This window comes from Styela clava, chromosome 3, assembly GCF_964204865.1.
Source record: "Styela clava chromosome 3, kaStyClav1.hap1.2, whole genome shotgun sequence".
Taxonomy (NCBI): domain Eukaryota; kingdom Metazoa; phylum Chordata; class Ascidiacea; order Stolidobranchia; family Styelidae; genus Styela; species Styela clava.
The window spans coordinates 1,012,247-1,030,383 of NC_135252.1; the positions used below are offsets into that span (position 1 = coordinate 1,012,247).

An 18,137-nucleotide genomic window follows, 5' to 3' on the forward strand; every position below is an offset into this window, starting at 1 on the left:
CCGTAAAAAAAATTGTGAGGATTTTTTATTTCGTTCTCGTACAAGATATCGTTTCAATTTGTAATTGAGCATAATTGCCAGGTCGAATTTCAACAAGATTTGTCGTCGTAGAAAATCCAAATCGTTGACCCGATAATAACAATTTTGATCATTTTTATTGCAAATTCTATTCTTCAATTTCATCAACTCGCCGCCGATAGTGTCCGATTTATTTTAAAGGGAGTCTATACGGGTCGTAGTACTTGATGTGGTGTGCCCATTCGACAACGGTGAGGCTGCCATAGAGGAAGCGGCCCGTCGGAAGCATTCAAAGTATGAAGAGTTATTTCACTTCATTTCTATTGCCACTGACAAGATGGTGGAGTTTCCCGCATTTGTGGTTGGTTCCCTTGGCAATTATGCCGTGTGGAACCAGACCTTTTGGGTGTGCGACTATGGCGGTCTCCGGTAATTAGGAACTCCATGCGCGCTTCCCGTCGCGTCTGGAGGGAAGGAAGGCCTGGTGTGGACTTTCTAACCGTTGTTGTGTTTGTGAATATGTTTCATAATTAAACCTCATCAAAAGTTTGCATGTTCCTCTATAATTTAACTACTAAAGTTAATCAAGTCTTTTATAAACTTTGTTACACCGATTTTCAGTTCTTCCGAAGTGTTTACTTTTAGTCCATCACAAATGAAATATTGTAACGGGATTTAACACTTACTGCAGAGATTCATTATTCCTCGATGTACAACGTGAACTTATTATATTTCATCAATTGCTCGGATGGCGAAAATTCTATTAGAGTATTCTGCTGAATGGGCACGGTAATTTTATTGCGGGTTTCAATTGCAGCTTGCAGAATAGCATAGGTAGGCTCTCAGATGCTAAAAATGACTTCTGTGAATGGACATTTTTCTGAAAAATCTCCCGAGCTTACCAACGCTTCTTTGAATTCACTAAGCGAAAAATATGAGAAATTGCATTAGCCTGTATCGACTGTATTTTCTGTTTTTTTTTACAGAAAAACCAGAAACTAATCTTATACGTAAACCTCATATCAACAAAATTGTTGTCATTGCAGCAGCATACTACATTAATGCAATTTATCTGATTGAAATGAGTAAATTACGTTTAATTACGTAACAATAATTAACTAATTGCAGCACAAGATTTTATTTATTCTATTTGTTTACGTATGTGTTTACTTCTGAGCATGGGTGAAATCGGTTTGCTTTACATGTGGTTGTTGTATCATTTAACATAGCTGTATGAAAAATAATGTTCAATATTAATGTTGTAAGGAAACTTAAATGAGGAAAGGTTTGATGTAATTAGTTTTCAAAAATGATTGCAATTACTATATTTTAGACATAAATTTAGATTAGTTCACGAAATGCAAGATGACATCTATATATATGTGAAAACCATCATTTCAAAAAGGAATCATATCCACTATCAGATTTAATATGACAAAGTTACAACTCACCAAACAGCAAGTTTCTTTTATAGATAGCCAAAAGGGAGAATGTGTTATAATAGAGGTTATAGCATGGTTTATTTAACAATGATGTATGAGGTAAAGTGACACAAATATATTAACAAGTCTTAACACAGACGTAACATTATTATTCATTTACAGGTGTCTTTTTATATTAATTTTATCATTGCAACAAAAGTCTACATCAGTAAACAAGTCGGAGGTTGGTTTGGTCACTGGGACTAAACCCAGTCATCATTTCGGCCCTGGGCCATGATATATGGCCTAGGTTTAAGGTGGTTTTGAAAAAGTTTGGGTTGAATTCTTAAAGAAATTTGATTATCGATCTGTATTCAACCGCATTAGAGGCACCACCATCCTGATTTATTTGTATTTCAGGTTTCTGGATCGTTAATTTATGACTACAAAACATTTTTCGCAAACGGCATCGTATGCGGGAAGAGAATAAATTGCAAATCTACTTCTCGTATATCACCAAAAACATTTTGCACCCCCGAAAAACGCCCCGAGAAATGAACTAATCAATTGTTATGTGACGTCTTCAACAATGTTAGAGCAACTTTGACAACAATTGCATAACGATATTCAGAAACGCGAGTCACAAAAGAGCGCAGACAGCCGTAAAAAAAATTGTGAGGCTTTTTTGTTTCGTTCTCGTACAACATATCGTTTCAATTTGTAATTGAGCATAATTGCCAGGTCGAATTTCAACGAGATTTGTCGTCGTAGAATATCCAAATCTTTGACCCGATAATAACAATTTTGATCATTTTTATTGCAAATTCTATTCTTCAATTTCATCAACTCGCCGCCGATAGTAGTCCGATTTATTTTAAAGGAAGTCTATACGGGTCGTAGTACTTGATGTGGTGTGCCCATTCGACAACGGTGAGGCTGCTATTGAGGATGCGGCCCGTCGGAAGCATTCAAAGCATGAAGAGTTATTTCACTCCATTTCTCTTGCCACTGACAAGATGGTGGAGTTTCACGCATTTGTGGTTGGTTCCCTTGGCAATTATGCCGTGTGGAACCAGACCTTTTGGGTGTGCGACTATGGCGGTATCCGGTAATTAGGAACTCCATGCGCGCTTCCCGTCGCGTCTGGAGGGAAGGAAGACCTGGTGTGGACTTTCTAACCGTTGTTTTGTTTGCGTATATGTTTCATAAAAAACCTCATCAAAAGTTTGCATGTTCCTCTATAATTTAACTACTAAAGTTAATCAAGTCTTTTATAAACGTTGTTACACCGATTTTCAGTTCTTCCGAAGTGTTTACATTTAGTCCATCACAAATAAAATATTGTAACAGGTTTTAACACTTACTGCATAGATTCATTATTCATCGATGTACAACGTGACCTTATTATATTTCATCAATTGCTCGGATGGCGAAAATTCTATTAGAGTATTCTACTGAATGGGCACTGTAATTTTATTGCGTATGCCATAGGGTGTCCATAAAGTACTTTTTTTAATTGAAAAGGGAATTCATCGATGCCATATTTTGTTTTGGCTCTCTCAGATGTATTAAATGAAGTAAAAATACATAAATAATTACTGATTCAATATAAAAAAAACTGGTTAGATAATTTTGGGAAGGACTTTATGCACACCATGTATATATAAAAGCAAACTAAATATGGCAAAATGATCTTCAAGTTGTAGCAATTTCCATATTAGTGGAACACCCAATAGTTATTCAATTATATTTAGACAATATGCATATAATGATATAAAATTCTGATTTAAATGTTAACTTGCAAACCCTTGAGATTTATTGTCGGAACCATGGTTGAAAACCATTGCAATACAGCATATTGTCTCATTTTTGTAGATTTGGTAAGAGGACGTCTTATCGGGAAATTTTAGCAAATTCTTGGTTGTGTAGGTATTTTACATACTTCTGTGGGTATCATTCTTTACGGTGACCGTACATTTGAACCCACTTACATTTGAACACATGTGTATATCCGCGGGTTCAATCTACATACATGGGCTAAAACCCATGGGTTAGGGTTAGTATGGGTTCAAATATCCGCAAAACGGAAAAAAATTTCATAGGTGCAATATGCAGGTGCAATTGTCGTGGGTTCAAATGTACGTGGGTTCAAATTTACGGAAACCCTTCTTCACTTGTTTCTGCCACGGCTTAGATGGTGGCACCGTTCCCATCAGGATGTGGGGCATGATGCAGTCAAGTGTATGTATAATAAGATGCAAGTAGTACTGCTCATGTTTGTGTTAGTCAGATTGATGGAGTAGGTAAACTGAAACCATTCAGTTATTACGTGTACCGCCAATAACACCAATTACTTCAACATTCATCACGCTCATAATTACCTCACAATTTAACATTGATAATAAGTAAATAAAAATAACGTTTACTTGAAAATATATCATGGCCAGTTACAGGTCTCATTGCGGAAGGTTTTTAACACAGCAATAGAAGGTCCATGTGACCGGTATTTTAAGTTAATGTGGCGATAGTTCGCAGGCGTAAATTAATGCGGCCCGCACGTTACCGAAAATGTGTTTATTTTTCCCGCAAGTACATAAAGTTTGCCGACCACTGGCTTAGTACGATTAGTCACACCGCCGCACCTGTTAATCTACTGGAAAAAAAAAATAAGAACACCATGAAGAAAGAAAATGCACTGCACATAGAAAACAATATAAATACAAAATACGATAAAGTAACTAGACATGGACTGGTAACCAAGCAAGAGGCTATGATTGTCGTATGATCAAGCAGTCTTATAGTTTTCCCTTCCCCCAGGATAAATATGTAAGAGCTTACCTTATCTCATACCCGACATGGAATGGTAACAAGGCGAGCACATGTAGTGCGCCATATGAATAAGCTATCTTATGGGCTTTCCATTCCCCCGGGATACATTCAGGTTTGCAAAATGTACGTAAATATCACTATATAAAGTTTGAAGTTTTTAGTGACCAATCAAAACACAATAAAAAGCATATAATTGCCACCAGCCATATTCCCTTCGATAATAAACATGGCACAAGCATGATATGAAGTTTCCATTTGACATAATATATTATCAACTTTTGATTTATTGTGTGTTGTGTCTCGCACATGACATGCATTTATTAATGCTTTATATTCTTTTCAAATCCCACCAATGTTGCAATGGTGCCTGGCATGTTTAGTAATGTTTAATTACATTTCATTTTACTGTCGAGTTCCAAGGTACATCAAGCTCTAAAAGAGGTAGCTCAGTCTCAGTCTTGTTGTAGTTCTGAACAATTACGGTGAGACCCAAACTTCAATATTTCCGAATTATTAAAATGTTCGAATATTGATAAATTTTGATATATTGATCAAATTTGTTGATACAGGGGTGTCACTGCGGACGCTTGAACACGAATTGGACATTTGATTCCTTCGGTCGCTTAAGAAATTTGCAGTTACTAATCTAGTGGCATCAGAAAATGTCATATACGTACATAAGTAGCACCCAATCAATAGTTGCCCATTCATGGTTACAGTTTTTGTTTTTATTTTCAAGAATGCGATTGAAGTCTGAAGTCAAAATTTTATATTCATTGCACAGGTGCAACTAGCAATTCAACTAGTACCATTTCCTTAACTCATATACGGAGGCCTCAAAATTATTTCATGTCAGCACGAGTATCTGCAGGCTCTGATTTTATGAAAATTGGGGTCGCGAAAAAAAAGTTTGGGAACCACTTGAACTAATATATATGGCATCTATGTGGGCGCAAGCGACATTTGTCATGAGTTAGAACAATTGCAGTCAAAGCATGTTCCAAAAATGTATCTTGGGGATGGCAGCGTCCCACTTCGAGGCAAATTCGATTCCGATTTATATTTACAAAATGTTGAAATTCAAACATGGCATGTTGGCTGAAGTGGTTGACAACTAGTTCGTGAATTTATGTGAAGCCCATGGATACAGCGCTCGCGTGGTGGGTAGTGTAGCTGTTTTCTCAATACGTCCAGTTCTATTATCAACTCGTTGAAAAAATTGCTGGGTCGATTCTTTGGATCATCCCGTTTATTGACAGAGGGGGGGGGGTTTGTTTGAAATAACGCCACGGCTGAAATCCCCTCCTTACAATAAAAGAATCAGCGAATCTAGTTCACAGGTTCATATTGAGACTTTTCGGTCCCGTGAAAAAGTGTGCAGCGACTATAGTTATGTCGTGCGTTTCCTCGACACTATGTATGTCATTTTAAACAGTCATAAAAGCTTATTCAAGCAGTATATGAAGGTTGAGCTTTGCATGAAAAACTAAAGTTGAATCTGCATTACTTCTCGCTTCATTTGAAGTGGGATATCTTTGTAATACCTAGATGCCCCAAATAAAATGCAATCCACATATTCGTGAAAGAGTATACGCTACAATGTTTTGTTTTCCGGGGGTGTGCTACATAATATTAAAATTCAGTCGTATTTTGCTCTCTATAGCTTGGACTTTCTAAATATTTAATCCGCATTAGTATTGAACATTGGCACACAGTTTTTGATCAGTCACTAAAGTGAAATATCTGTCGTGCAAAAAGTGACTCTGTTTTCGAACTGCTTCATCTAATTAGAGCAGAGGCTTGTTTCTCTCCTATGGTATATCATGCACCAGTGGAAGATAAAATTCTGGAAAATAAAGCACAGGGAGACCTGCTAGGTAGCACACATCAGCTATTTAGAAAGTTTACATTCAAATCCAAGATTCCGTGTTGTTATTTGTACATTGCTTGAATATAATCAAATATTCACAGTATCTGGTTTGTACGATGCGATGCCTTAGGCTAGTGGTTAGCCGCGCCCTTTTTTTAGCGTGTTCCAAAATTTTATCTAACCTTCTATAGCTAACAATAAAACAGATGATTGAGGCGAAAATATGTTTTATCCAAACCACCTTGAAAATACATGGGTGGAATTGCAATCTCTAAACAATAAATAAATGTAGATATCCAAAATAAGACGGGCAAGATAAAATCAAACAAATATTTCTACTTTTAATTAGCTTCATGCACTCTCCAAAAATTTTCGGTAAATAAAAGCGTTAATTTTCAGTTGTAGTCAATTTCATATTCTTTCAGAAAATACATCGATATCAGTTTTATAAAACCGGTTTCATTCAGAAATATGCCTTCACATTTTAAAAACTACCTGATATACTAATAGTTTTGTGAGACTTCAAAATTCGAAGGGCGCTGGGATTTACATATTTCAGAGAGGAAAAAGATACTGAAACGGCACGGTAATTTTATTGCGGGTTTCGATTGCAGCTTGCAGAATAGCATAGGTAGGCTCTCAGATGCTAAAAATGACTTCTATGAATGGACATTTTTCTGAAAAATTGCTCGAGCTCACCAACGCTTATTTGAATTCACTAAGCGAAAAATATGAGAAATTGCATTACCCTGTATCGACTGTATTTTTTGTTTTTTTTACAGAAAAACCAGAAACTAATCTTATACGTAAACCTCATATATATCAACAAAATTGTTGTCATTGCAGCAGCATACTACATTAATGCAATTTATCTGATTGAAATGAGTAAATTACGTTTAATTACGTAACAATAATTAACTAATTGCAGCACAAGATTTGTTTATTCTATTTGTTTACGTATGTGTTTACTTCTGAGCATGGGTGAAATCGGTTTGCTTTACATGTGGTTGTTGTATCATTTAACATAGCTGTATGAAAAATAATGTTCAATATTAATGTTGTAAGGAAACTTAAATGAGGAAAGGTTTGATGTAATTAGTTTTCAAAAATGATTGCAATTATTATATTTTAGACATAAACTTAGATTAGTTCACGAAATGCAAGATGACATCTATATATACGTGAAAACCATCATTTCAAAAAGGAATCATATCCACTATCAGATTTAATATGACAAAGTTACAACTCACCAAACAGCAAGTTTCTTTTATAGATAGCAAAAAGGGAGAATGTGTTATAATAGAGGTTATAGCATGATTTATTTAACAATGATGTATGAGGTAAAGTGACACAAATATATTAACAAGTCTTAACACAGACGTAACATTATTATTCATTTACAGGTGTCTTTTATTTTAAAATTAATTTTATCATTGCAACAAAAGTCTACATCAGTAAACAAGTCGGAGGTTAGTTTGGTCACTGGGACTAAACCCAGTCATCATTTCGGCCCTGGGTCATGATATATGGCCTAGGTTTAAGGTGGTTTTGAAAAAGTTTGGGATGGATTCTTAAAGAAATTTGATTATCGATCTGTATTCAACATCATTAGAGTCACCACCATCCTGATTTATTTTTATTTCAGATTTCTGGATCGGTAATTTATGACCACAAAGCATGGGTTAGGGTTAGTATGGGTTCAAACATCCGCAAAACGGAAAAAAATTTCATAGGTGCAATACGCAGGTGCAATTGTCGTGGGTTCAAATGTACGTGGGTTCAAATTTACGGAAACCCTTCTTCACTTGTTTCTGCCACGGCTTAGATGGTGGCACCGTTCCCATCAGGATGTGGGGCATGATGCAGTCAAGTGTATGTATAATAAGATGCAAGTAGTACTGCTCATGTTTGTGTTAGTCAGATTGATGGAGTAGGTAAACTGAAACCATTCGGTTATTACGTGAACCGCCAATAACACCAATTACTTCAACAATCGTCACGCTCATAATTACCTCACAAGTTCACATTGATAATAAGTAAATAAAAATAACGTTTACTTGAAAATATATCATGGCCAGTTTCACGTCTCATTGCAGAAGGTTTTTAACACAGCAATAGAAGGTCCATGTGCGCCGTAATTTAAGTTAATGTGGCGATAGTTCGCAGGCTTAAATTAATGCGGCCCGCACGTTACCGAAAATGTGTTTATTTTTCCCGCAAGTACATAAAGTTTGCCGACCACTGGCTTAGTACGATCAGTCACACCGCCGCACCTGTTAATCTACTGGAAAAGAAAAATAAGAACACCATGAAGAAAGAAAATGCACTGCACATAGAAAACAATATAAATACAAAATACGATAAAGTAACTGGACATGGACTGGTAACCAAGCAAGAGGCTATGATGGTCGTATGATCAAGCAGTCTTATAGTTTTCCCTTCCCCCAGGATAAATATGTAAGATCTTACCTTATCTCATAACCGACATGGAATGGTAACAAGGCGAGCACATGTAGTGCGCCATATGAATAAGCTATCTTATGGGCTTTCCTTTCCCCGGGATACATTCAGGTTTGTTGCAAAATGTACGTAAATATCACTATATAAAGTTTTTAGTGACCAATCAAAACACAATATGAAGCATATGATTGCCACCAGCCACATTCCCTTAGATAACAAACATAGCACAAGCATGATATAAAGTTTCCATTTGACATAATATATTATCCACTTTTGATTTATTGTGTGTTGTGTCTCGCACATGACATGCATTTATTAATGCTTTATATTCTTTTCAATTCCCACCAATGTTGCAATGGTGCCTGGCATGTTTAGTAATGTTTAATTACATTTCATTTTACTGTCGAGTTCCAAGGTACATGAAGCCCTAAAAGAGGTAGCTCAGTCTCGGTCTTGTTGTAGTTCTGAACAATTACGGTGAGACCCAAACTTCAATATTTCCGAATTATTAAAATGTTCGAATATTGATAAATTTTGATATATTGATCAAATTTGTTGATACAGGGGTGTCACTGCGGACGCTTGAACACGAATTGGACATTTGATTCCTTCGGTCGCTTAAGAAATTTGCAGTTACTAATCTAGTAGCATCAGAAAATGTCATATACGTACATAAGTAGCACCCAATCAATAGTTGCCCATTCATGGTTACAGTTTTTGTTTTTATTTTCAAGAATGCGATTGAAGTCTGAAGTCAAAATTTTATATTCATTGCACAGGTGCAACTAGCAATTCAACTAGTACCATTTCCTTAACTCATATACGGAGGCCTCAAAATTATTTCAGGTCAGCACGAGTATCTGTAGGCTCTGATTTTATGAAAATTGGGGTCGCGAAAAAAAAGTTTGGGAAACACTTGACCTAATATATATGGCATCTATGTGGGCGCAAGCGACATTTGTCATGAGTTAGAACAATTGCAGTCAAAGCATGTTCCAAAAATGTATCTTGGGGATGGCAGCGTCCCACTTCGAGGCAAATTTGATTCCGATTTATATTTACAAAATGTTGAAATTCAAACATGGCATGTTGGCTGAAATGGTTGACAACTTGTTCGTGAATTTATGTGTAGCCCATGGATACAGCGCTCGCGTGTGGGTAGTGTAGCTGTTTTCTCAATACGTCCAGTTCTATTATCAACTCGTTGAAAAAATTGCTGGGTCGATTCTTTGGATCATCCCGTTTATTAACAGAAGGGGGATTTCTTTGATTTGTTTGAAATAACGCCACGGCTGAAATCCCCTCCTTACAATAAAAGAATCAGCGAATCTAGTTTGTCAAAAATGGACGGGTATTTTCCGGACGAATTCCACCAAACTATATTTTTTGTGATTTTTTTTAAAGCAGCGTAATCGAACAGAATGGAGAATGATTCAAATGAACATGACCCTCGTTAAATTACATTTGCAATTCTTTTTTATATATTATCTATAAATATTTAGCTCAATATCAGATGGCAATAGCTAATAAAAATATTCCAACCAAATAGAGCTAATGTTATTGAAAAGTGTACGGAGTATATATATTTAAGAACTACTAATCTGAAATGAGATTTAATCAGCATCAATCTTCTGTTAAAAACTACAATCTTCTCAGTTAAAATTATTTGAAATGCACAGAATGCAAGGCATAGCTATTTTCAAAGATTGACCTAGTAACTTGGTTCACAGGTTCATATTGAGACTTTTCGGTCCCGTGAAAAAGTGTGCAGCGACTATAGTTATGTCGTGCGTTTCCTCGACACTATGTATGTCATTTTAAACAGTCATAAAAGCTTATTCAAGCAGTATATGAAGGTTGAGCTTTGCATGAAAAACTAAAGTTGAATCTGCATTACTTCTCGCTTCATTCGAAGTGGGATATCTTTGTAATACCTAGATGACCCAAATAAAATGGAATCCACATATTCGTGAAAGAGTATACGCTACAATGTTTTGTTTGTCGGGGGTGTGCTACATAGTATTAAAATTCAGTCGTATTTTGCTCTCTATACCTTGGAGTTTCTAAATATTTAATCCGCATTAGTATTGAACATTGGCACACAGTTTTTGATCAGTCACTAAAGTGAAATATCTGTCGTGCAAAAAGTGACTCTGTTTTCGAACTGCTTCATCTATTATAGCACAGGCTTGTTTCTCTCCTATGGTATATCATGCACCAGTGGAAGATAAAATTCTGGAAAATAAAGCACAGGGAGACCTGCTAGGTAGCACACATCAGCTATTTAGAAAGTTTACATTCAAATCCAAGATTCCGTGTTATTATTTGTACATTGCTTGAATATAATCAAATATTCACAGTATCTGGTTTGTACGATGCGATGCCTTAGGCTAGTGGTTAGCCGCGCCCTTTTTTTAGCGTGTTCCAAAATTTTATCTAACCTTCTATAGTTAACAATAAAACAGATGATTGAGGCGAAAATATGTTTTATCCAAAACACCTTGAAAATACATGGGTGGAATTGCAATCTCTAAACAATAAATAAATGTAGATATCCAAAATAAGACGAGCAAGATCAAATCTAACAAATATTTCTACTTTTAATTAGCTTCATGCACTCTACTAAAATTTTCGGTAAATAAAAGCGTTAATTTTCAGTTGTAGTCAATTTCATATTCTTTCAGAAAATACATCGATATCAGTTTTATAAAACCGGTTTCATTCAGAAATATGCCTTCACATTTTAAAAACTACCTGATATACTAATAGTTTTGTGAGACTTCAAAATTCGAAGGGCGCTGGGATTTAGATATTTCAGAGAGAAAAAACATACTGAAACGACTTAATCATGTGACAAAACACGGCATATCGCCTGGTTGTCAGTCCATGTTTGGTATAAGATTAGTTGGCCAGTTATCAGTTTTCAGATGTATGGTCTTGATGGGGGAGAAAGCCGTAACGACCAGCGCTTACATGAAATACCGTATGGCGACAGGGAGTCCTGCAACACTCTCGCATATAATCATTCCCGCATGGGATTCGAACTTACGCAGGTTAATCAGAGGTTCTGTGACGAGCGTATTCTGAGTGTTCAGCATGATGCACCACAACACCGAGCAAAGAATATTTTTTGCAGAGCTTTGCTCAACATTATCATCCGTTCTGGACAATCTCAATAGGGCGCTGGGTCATATTGTATCTCTAATTCTGTAAAACCGTGTACAAACGCTTTTATCCGCAATTTAATGAAGTGTGATAAACAAATGGCTTGACATGTCGACGTTTTTGAGGCATCATATCATATTTCCAAAATTGCAATTTGTCCTTAGTTCTCCACCTTCTCAACCATCATTTTCTTTAACTTTGCACAAAATTAGATTTTCCATTCATGAAGTCCAATTTCGTTCTTTCCACCAGCCGACCAAAATGCGGTGGGTTTAGATTGCAGCTTGCAGAATAGCATGAGTAGGCTCGCAGATGCTAAAAATGACTTCTATGAATGGACATTTTTCTGAAAAATTGCTCGAGCTCACCAACGCTTATTTGAATTCACTAAGTGAAAAATATGAGGAATCGAATTAGCCTGTATCGACTGTATTTTCTGTTTTTTTTACAGAAAAACCAGAAACTGATCTTATACGTAAACCTCATATCAACAAAAATGTTGTCATTGCAGCAGCATACTACATTATTGCAATTTATCTGACTGGAATGAGTAAATTACGTTTAATTACGTAACAATAATCAACTAATTGCAGCACAAGATTTGTTTATTCTATTTGTTTACGTATGTGTTTACTTCTGAGCATGGGTGAAATCGGTTTGCTTCACATGTAGTTGTTGGATCATTTAACATAGCTGTATGAAAAATAATGTTCAATATTAATGTTGTAAGAAAACTTAAATGAGGAAAGATTTGATGTAATTAGTTTTCAAAAATGATTGCAATTACTATATTTTAGACATAAATTTAGATTAGTTCACGAAATGCAAGATGACATCTATATATATGTGAAAACCATCATTTCAAAAAGGAATCATATCCACTATCAGATTTAATATGACAAAGTTACAACTCACCAAACAACAAGTTCCTTTTATAGATAGCAAAAAGGGAGAATGTGTTATAATAGAGGTTATAGCATGGTTTATTTAATAATGATGTATGAGGTAAAGTGACACAAATATATTAACAAGTCTTAACACAGACGCAACATTATTATTCATTTACAGGTGTCTTTTTATATTAATTTTATCATTGCAACAAAAGTCTACATCAGTGAACAAGTCGGAGGTTGGTTTGGTCACTGGGACTAAACCCAGTCATCATTTCGACCCTGGGTCATGATATATGGCCTAGGTTTAAGGTGGATTTAAAAAAGTTTGGGATGGATTCTTAAAGAAATTTGATTATCGATCTGTATTCAACCGCATTAGAGTCACCACCATCCTGATTTATTTTTATTTCAGATTTCTGGATCGTTAATTTATGACTACAAAACATTTTTCGCAAACAGCATCGTATGCGGGAAGAGACTAAATTGCAAATCTACTTCTCGTATATCACCAAAAACATTTTGCACCCCCGAAAAACGCCCCGAGAAATGAACTAATCAATTGTTATGTTACGTCTTCAACAATGTTAGAGCAACTTTGACATAACGATATTCAGAAACGCGAGTCACAAAAGAGCGCAGACAGCCGTAAAAAAATTGTGAGGCTTTTTTGTTTCGTTCTCGTACAGGATATCGTTTCAATTTGTAATTGAGCATAATTGCCAAGTCGAATTTCAACAAGATTTGTCGACGTAGAATATCCAAATCGTTGACCCGATAATAACAATTTTGATCATTTTTATTGCAAATTCTATTCTTCCATTTCATCAACTCGCCGCCGTTAGTAGTCCGATTTAATTTTAAATGGAGTCTATACGGGTCGTAGTACTTGATGTGGTGTGCCCATTCGACAACGGTGAGGCTGCCATAGAGGATGCGGTCCGTCGGAAGCATTCAAAGTATGAAGAGTTATTTCACTCTATTTCTCTTGCAACTGACAAGATGGTGGAGTTTCCCGCATTTGTGGTTGGTTCCCTTGGCAATTATGCCGTGTGGAACCAGACCCTTTAGGTGTGCGACTATGGCGGTCTCCGGTAATTAGGAACTCCATGCGAGCTTCCCGTCGCGTCTGAAAGGAAGGAAGGCCTGGTGTGGACTTTCTAACCGTTGTTGTGTTTGCGTATATGTTTCATAATTAAACCTCATCAAAAGTTTGCATGTTCCTGTATAATTTAACTACTAAAGTTAATCAAGTCTTTTATAAACGTTGTTACACCGATTTTCAGTTCTTCCGAAGTGTTTACTTTTAGTCCATCACAAATGAAATATTGTAACAAGATTTAACACTTACTGCATAGATTCATTATTCCTCGATGTACAACGTGACCTTATTATATTTCATCAATTGCTCGGAGGGCGAAAATTCTTTTAGAGTAATCTACTGAATGGGCACGGTAATTTTATTGCGGGTTTCGATTGCAGCTTGCAGAATAGCATAGGTAGGCTCTCAGATGCTAAAAATGACTTCTATGAATGGACATTTTTCTGAAAAATTGCTCGAGCTCACCAACGCTTATTTGAATTCACTAAGCGAAAAATATGAGAAATTGCATTAGCCTGTATCGACTGTATTTTCTGTTTTTTTTACAGAAAAACCAGAAACTAATCTTATACGTAAACCTCATATCAACAAAATTGTTGTCATTGCAGCAGCATACTACATTAATGCAATTTATCTGATTGGAATGAGTAAATTACGTTTAATTACGTAACAATAATTAACTAATTGCAGCACAAGATTTGTTTATTCTATTTGTTTACGTCTGTGTTTACTTCTGAGCATAGGTGAAATCGGTTTGCTTTACATGTAGTTGTTGTATCATTTAACATAGCTGTATGAAAAATAATGTTCAATATTAATGTTGTAAGGAAACTTAAATGAGGAAAGATTTGATGTAATTAGTTTTCAAAAATGATTGCAATTATTATATTTTAGACATAAATTTAGATTAGTTCACGAAATGCAAGATGACATCTATATATATGTGAAAACCATCATTTCAAAAAGGAATCATATCCACTATCAGATTTAATATGACAAAGTTACAACTCACCAAACAGCAAGTTTCTTTTATAGATAGCAAAAAGGGAGAATGTGTTATAATAGAGGTTATAGCATGGTTTATTTAACAATGATGTATGAGGTAAAGTGACACAAATATATTAACAAGTCTTAACACAGACGTAACATTATTATTCATTTACAGGTGTCTTTTTATATTAATTTTATCATTGCAACAGTGGTCTACATCAGTAAACAAGTCGGAGGTTGGTTGGTCACTGGACTAAACCCAGTCATCATTTCGGCCCTGGGTCATGATATATGGCCTAGGTTTAAGGTGGTTTTGAAAAAGTTTGGGATGGATTCTTAAAGAAATTTGATTATCGATCTGTATTCAACCGCATTAGAGTCACCACCATCCTGATTTATTTTTATTTCAGATTTCTGGATCGTTAATTTATGACTACACTGTAAAAAATATTAAGGGCGATTTACAACCAAACGCGCGGCAGCAGCGATGCCATGCACTTCGTTGTAAACACCATATACAACTTCAGATGTATTGGATCGTTGCAAGCGGTTGTAATTTTACAACCAAATGCAGTACTAGGCAAAAGCAGTGGGTTGGATGTCTCAGATTTTTACAGCCATAGCGATGCTAACCTTAACTACAAGAAAAGTTGTAAAACTAAACAACATCCGCAAAGTAACTCGATTAACCCTCATGCCACCACCTAAAAAAATGAAATACAATTAAAAAGAAATCACTTTTAATAAAATATGTGACCAAATATCAGCAACGAAATAGTATCAAATACACTCGAGAAGTGATTGTCTCCGCCAGCAAGATAGTTCATTTCATCTCTCTCTTAAAATAGATGGAAACCATCCAATAGATTCAACATTGCAGTGGCCCCTGTCACTTTTTCCTGCACTTTTTGATTTCACTGGCTGTTTATCTTGGCAATTCGTCTGAAAAAAAATGGCATAGCTGATATAAAATGCAAACAAGTAGTTGTGTGAGAAGTCAACATATTTACATATGTTAAAAAACTTGATCTGCTGGGGTAAAATGATTCAATTAGCAAAGTGGTAGATTCATATTATATCCAATGCTCAGAAGTTAAATTTATTATAGATCCTTTCTGAATCTCGCAATTATATCATTATCTCTCCAAACAATGAAAATTGTTATATAAAAAGACAAAAAACTATGTTTGAATTTATTTGACTATTTATTGCACAAAAATCAACTGAGGCTCACTATATACAGTAATATGATGCTCATATTTATAAGCAAGGCTTTGATTTATTAAACAGTTAAGTCCATACCATTGCCATCGGAAAAAGTAACACCAATAGGCTACCAGTTCCTCACCTTTCCAGAAATTCGTTTGTAGTGCTGATACAATAACAGACTTGATAAGACCCTAATGCGAATGCCCCAGAGGTAAAATGGCAGGATATGTTTTTCCACTTCCGAACTGAAAAGAATCAGCAGATTGAAGATGTATGAAAATGATATAGGCATGAAAAGTTCATGACTGTCTACTGCAGTAGCTAATCTTGCAGTTTCACTAGAGATGGCTTTCCAGATGCATTTTATTTTAGATTAGTCTAGTCCAAATCTCGAATCAGTCATTTCAAATCGCAGGGTAACTGAAATTACAATTTTACCTGTCTGCTAGTAGGCTATTATAAATCCTTTTCTGCTTTTAAGGGATTAGGCTAACATTATCGGAATTGTCTGAAATTTCACTTTTGGAAAATACGAAAAATCAGAGACCTTTCTGCATTGGTGTAGACTACCTCGGTTTAGAACCCCAATAAATAGAATACCGGTAACAAAGATTGAACATAAGCAATTAAAAGTAAAAACAGAATATGGTACGGTAGGCCTACAATAGCTCATTGTCCAAATGCAGAAATGGGATATTTAGTACGGCAATGCTGTAGTTAACAGACCAATCCAATTAATGCAAAATTGATTAATAATGATAGATGTGGCATAAATTAACTCACCTTGCAAAACCTGAAGATATACCGGTAGTCTACAGCACCAGTAGTCCAGAGTTTACAACCTAGGTAACGGTATTTCTTTCTCCAAACTTTCAGTTTTACAACCTCCGGGCACCATAGTGTAAAATATACAGCTTCACACTTTCAAACTAGGCTACTTCAATTGTTTTGAGAGTCGAACCAAGCCAAGCCGCTTCCTAGCGAAACTGGAATCCGCACTAAACAGCCATTTTGGCGGGAAAGTACGTCAGGCTTTGGCGGAGTCAGAAAATTCCCTAATTCAAATCCGTTGCGATCTGAGATATTTCTAAAACTTAGGAGCATTAAGCAAATAGTTAAATTAAGAAAATATGTCACTCAATTCAAAATTATATTAACCGAAACATTTGCATATACTTTGGTCCGATAAAAGATATGGCGATACAGCGTAAAACTACTAGATTCACCAGTAGTTGGAGTCGTGACTACAAGTAACCTGTCCGTTTGAGAATGAGTGCTGTCAGTTTAATCACCACTTTACATGATAAAATAAAATATTCTTCCACTCGATATAATATTAAGTGCAATATTAAGATTTTTTATTGTAAGCTATAAATTCTATGTCGCGATGACATACAAAGCCGCAAGTTTACGTAGCATTGTATGACTTGAGCCTTAAGACGCGAAAACAAATTCGTATCAGTTTGGGACCAAATTAGTCGCACCAATGCATTTTTCATTGACATGCATTTTGCTGATAATATGTGGAAGACTGTCTTCTGAACTCTATGCTTTTGATCACTACCAAGTGAACTTATTTTAACATAACCGCGAGATAGTTGTTTTCAGTACAGCCGTTTTTATATGTTACGTATAATTCATTGTATATTTAACAACCGTATGTTTGTTTTATGATTATGCAACAGTATATGTAATTTTACATCGTACAAGCGGTGAAATTACAACACGATGATGTAAAAATACGTATAAATAGTTGCTCGTCCAAAATACTGCCAAACGGTCGTATTTTTTTACAAAGAAATGGCTGTAAAATTACAAAATTTTTTACAGTGTACAAAACATTTTTCGCAAACGGCATCGTATGCGGGAAGAGACTAAATTGCAAATCTACTTCTCGTATATCACCAAAAACATTTTGCACCCCCGAAAAACGCCCCGAGAAATGAACTAATCAATTGTTATGTTACGTCTTCAACAATGTTAGAGCAACTTTGACAACAATTGCATAACGATATTCAGAAACGCGAGTCACAAAAGAGCGCAGCCGTAAAAAAAATTGTGAGGCTTTTTTGTTTCGTTCTCGTACAAGATATCGTTTCAATTTGTAATTGAGCATAATTGCCAGGTCGAATTTCAACAAGATTTGTCGTCGTAGAAAATCCAAATCGTTGACCCGATAATAA

The 18,137-nt window shown here is 35.6% G+C and overlaps 1 long non-coding RNA gene across 1 annotated transcript; it reads right to left on the minus strand.

Annotated features, from left to right (window-relative positions):
* Window positions 1-15,435: 15,435 nt before the first annotated feature.
* LOC120328753 (uncharacterized) lies at window positions 15,436-17,029 on the minus strand. Its single transcript, XR_013474748.1, has 3 exons — window positions 16,738-17,029; window positions 16,094-16,199; window positions 15,436-15,687 (listed from the first exon to the last, which is right to left on the minus strand). It is a non-coding gene; the product is annotated as an uncharacterized LOC120328753 (long non-coding RNA).
* Window positions 17,030-18,137: the final 1,108 nt, after the last annotated feature.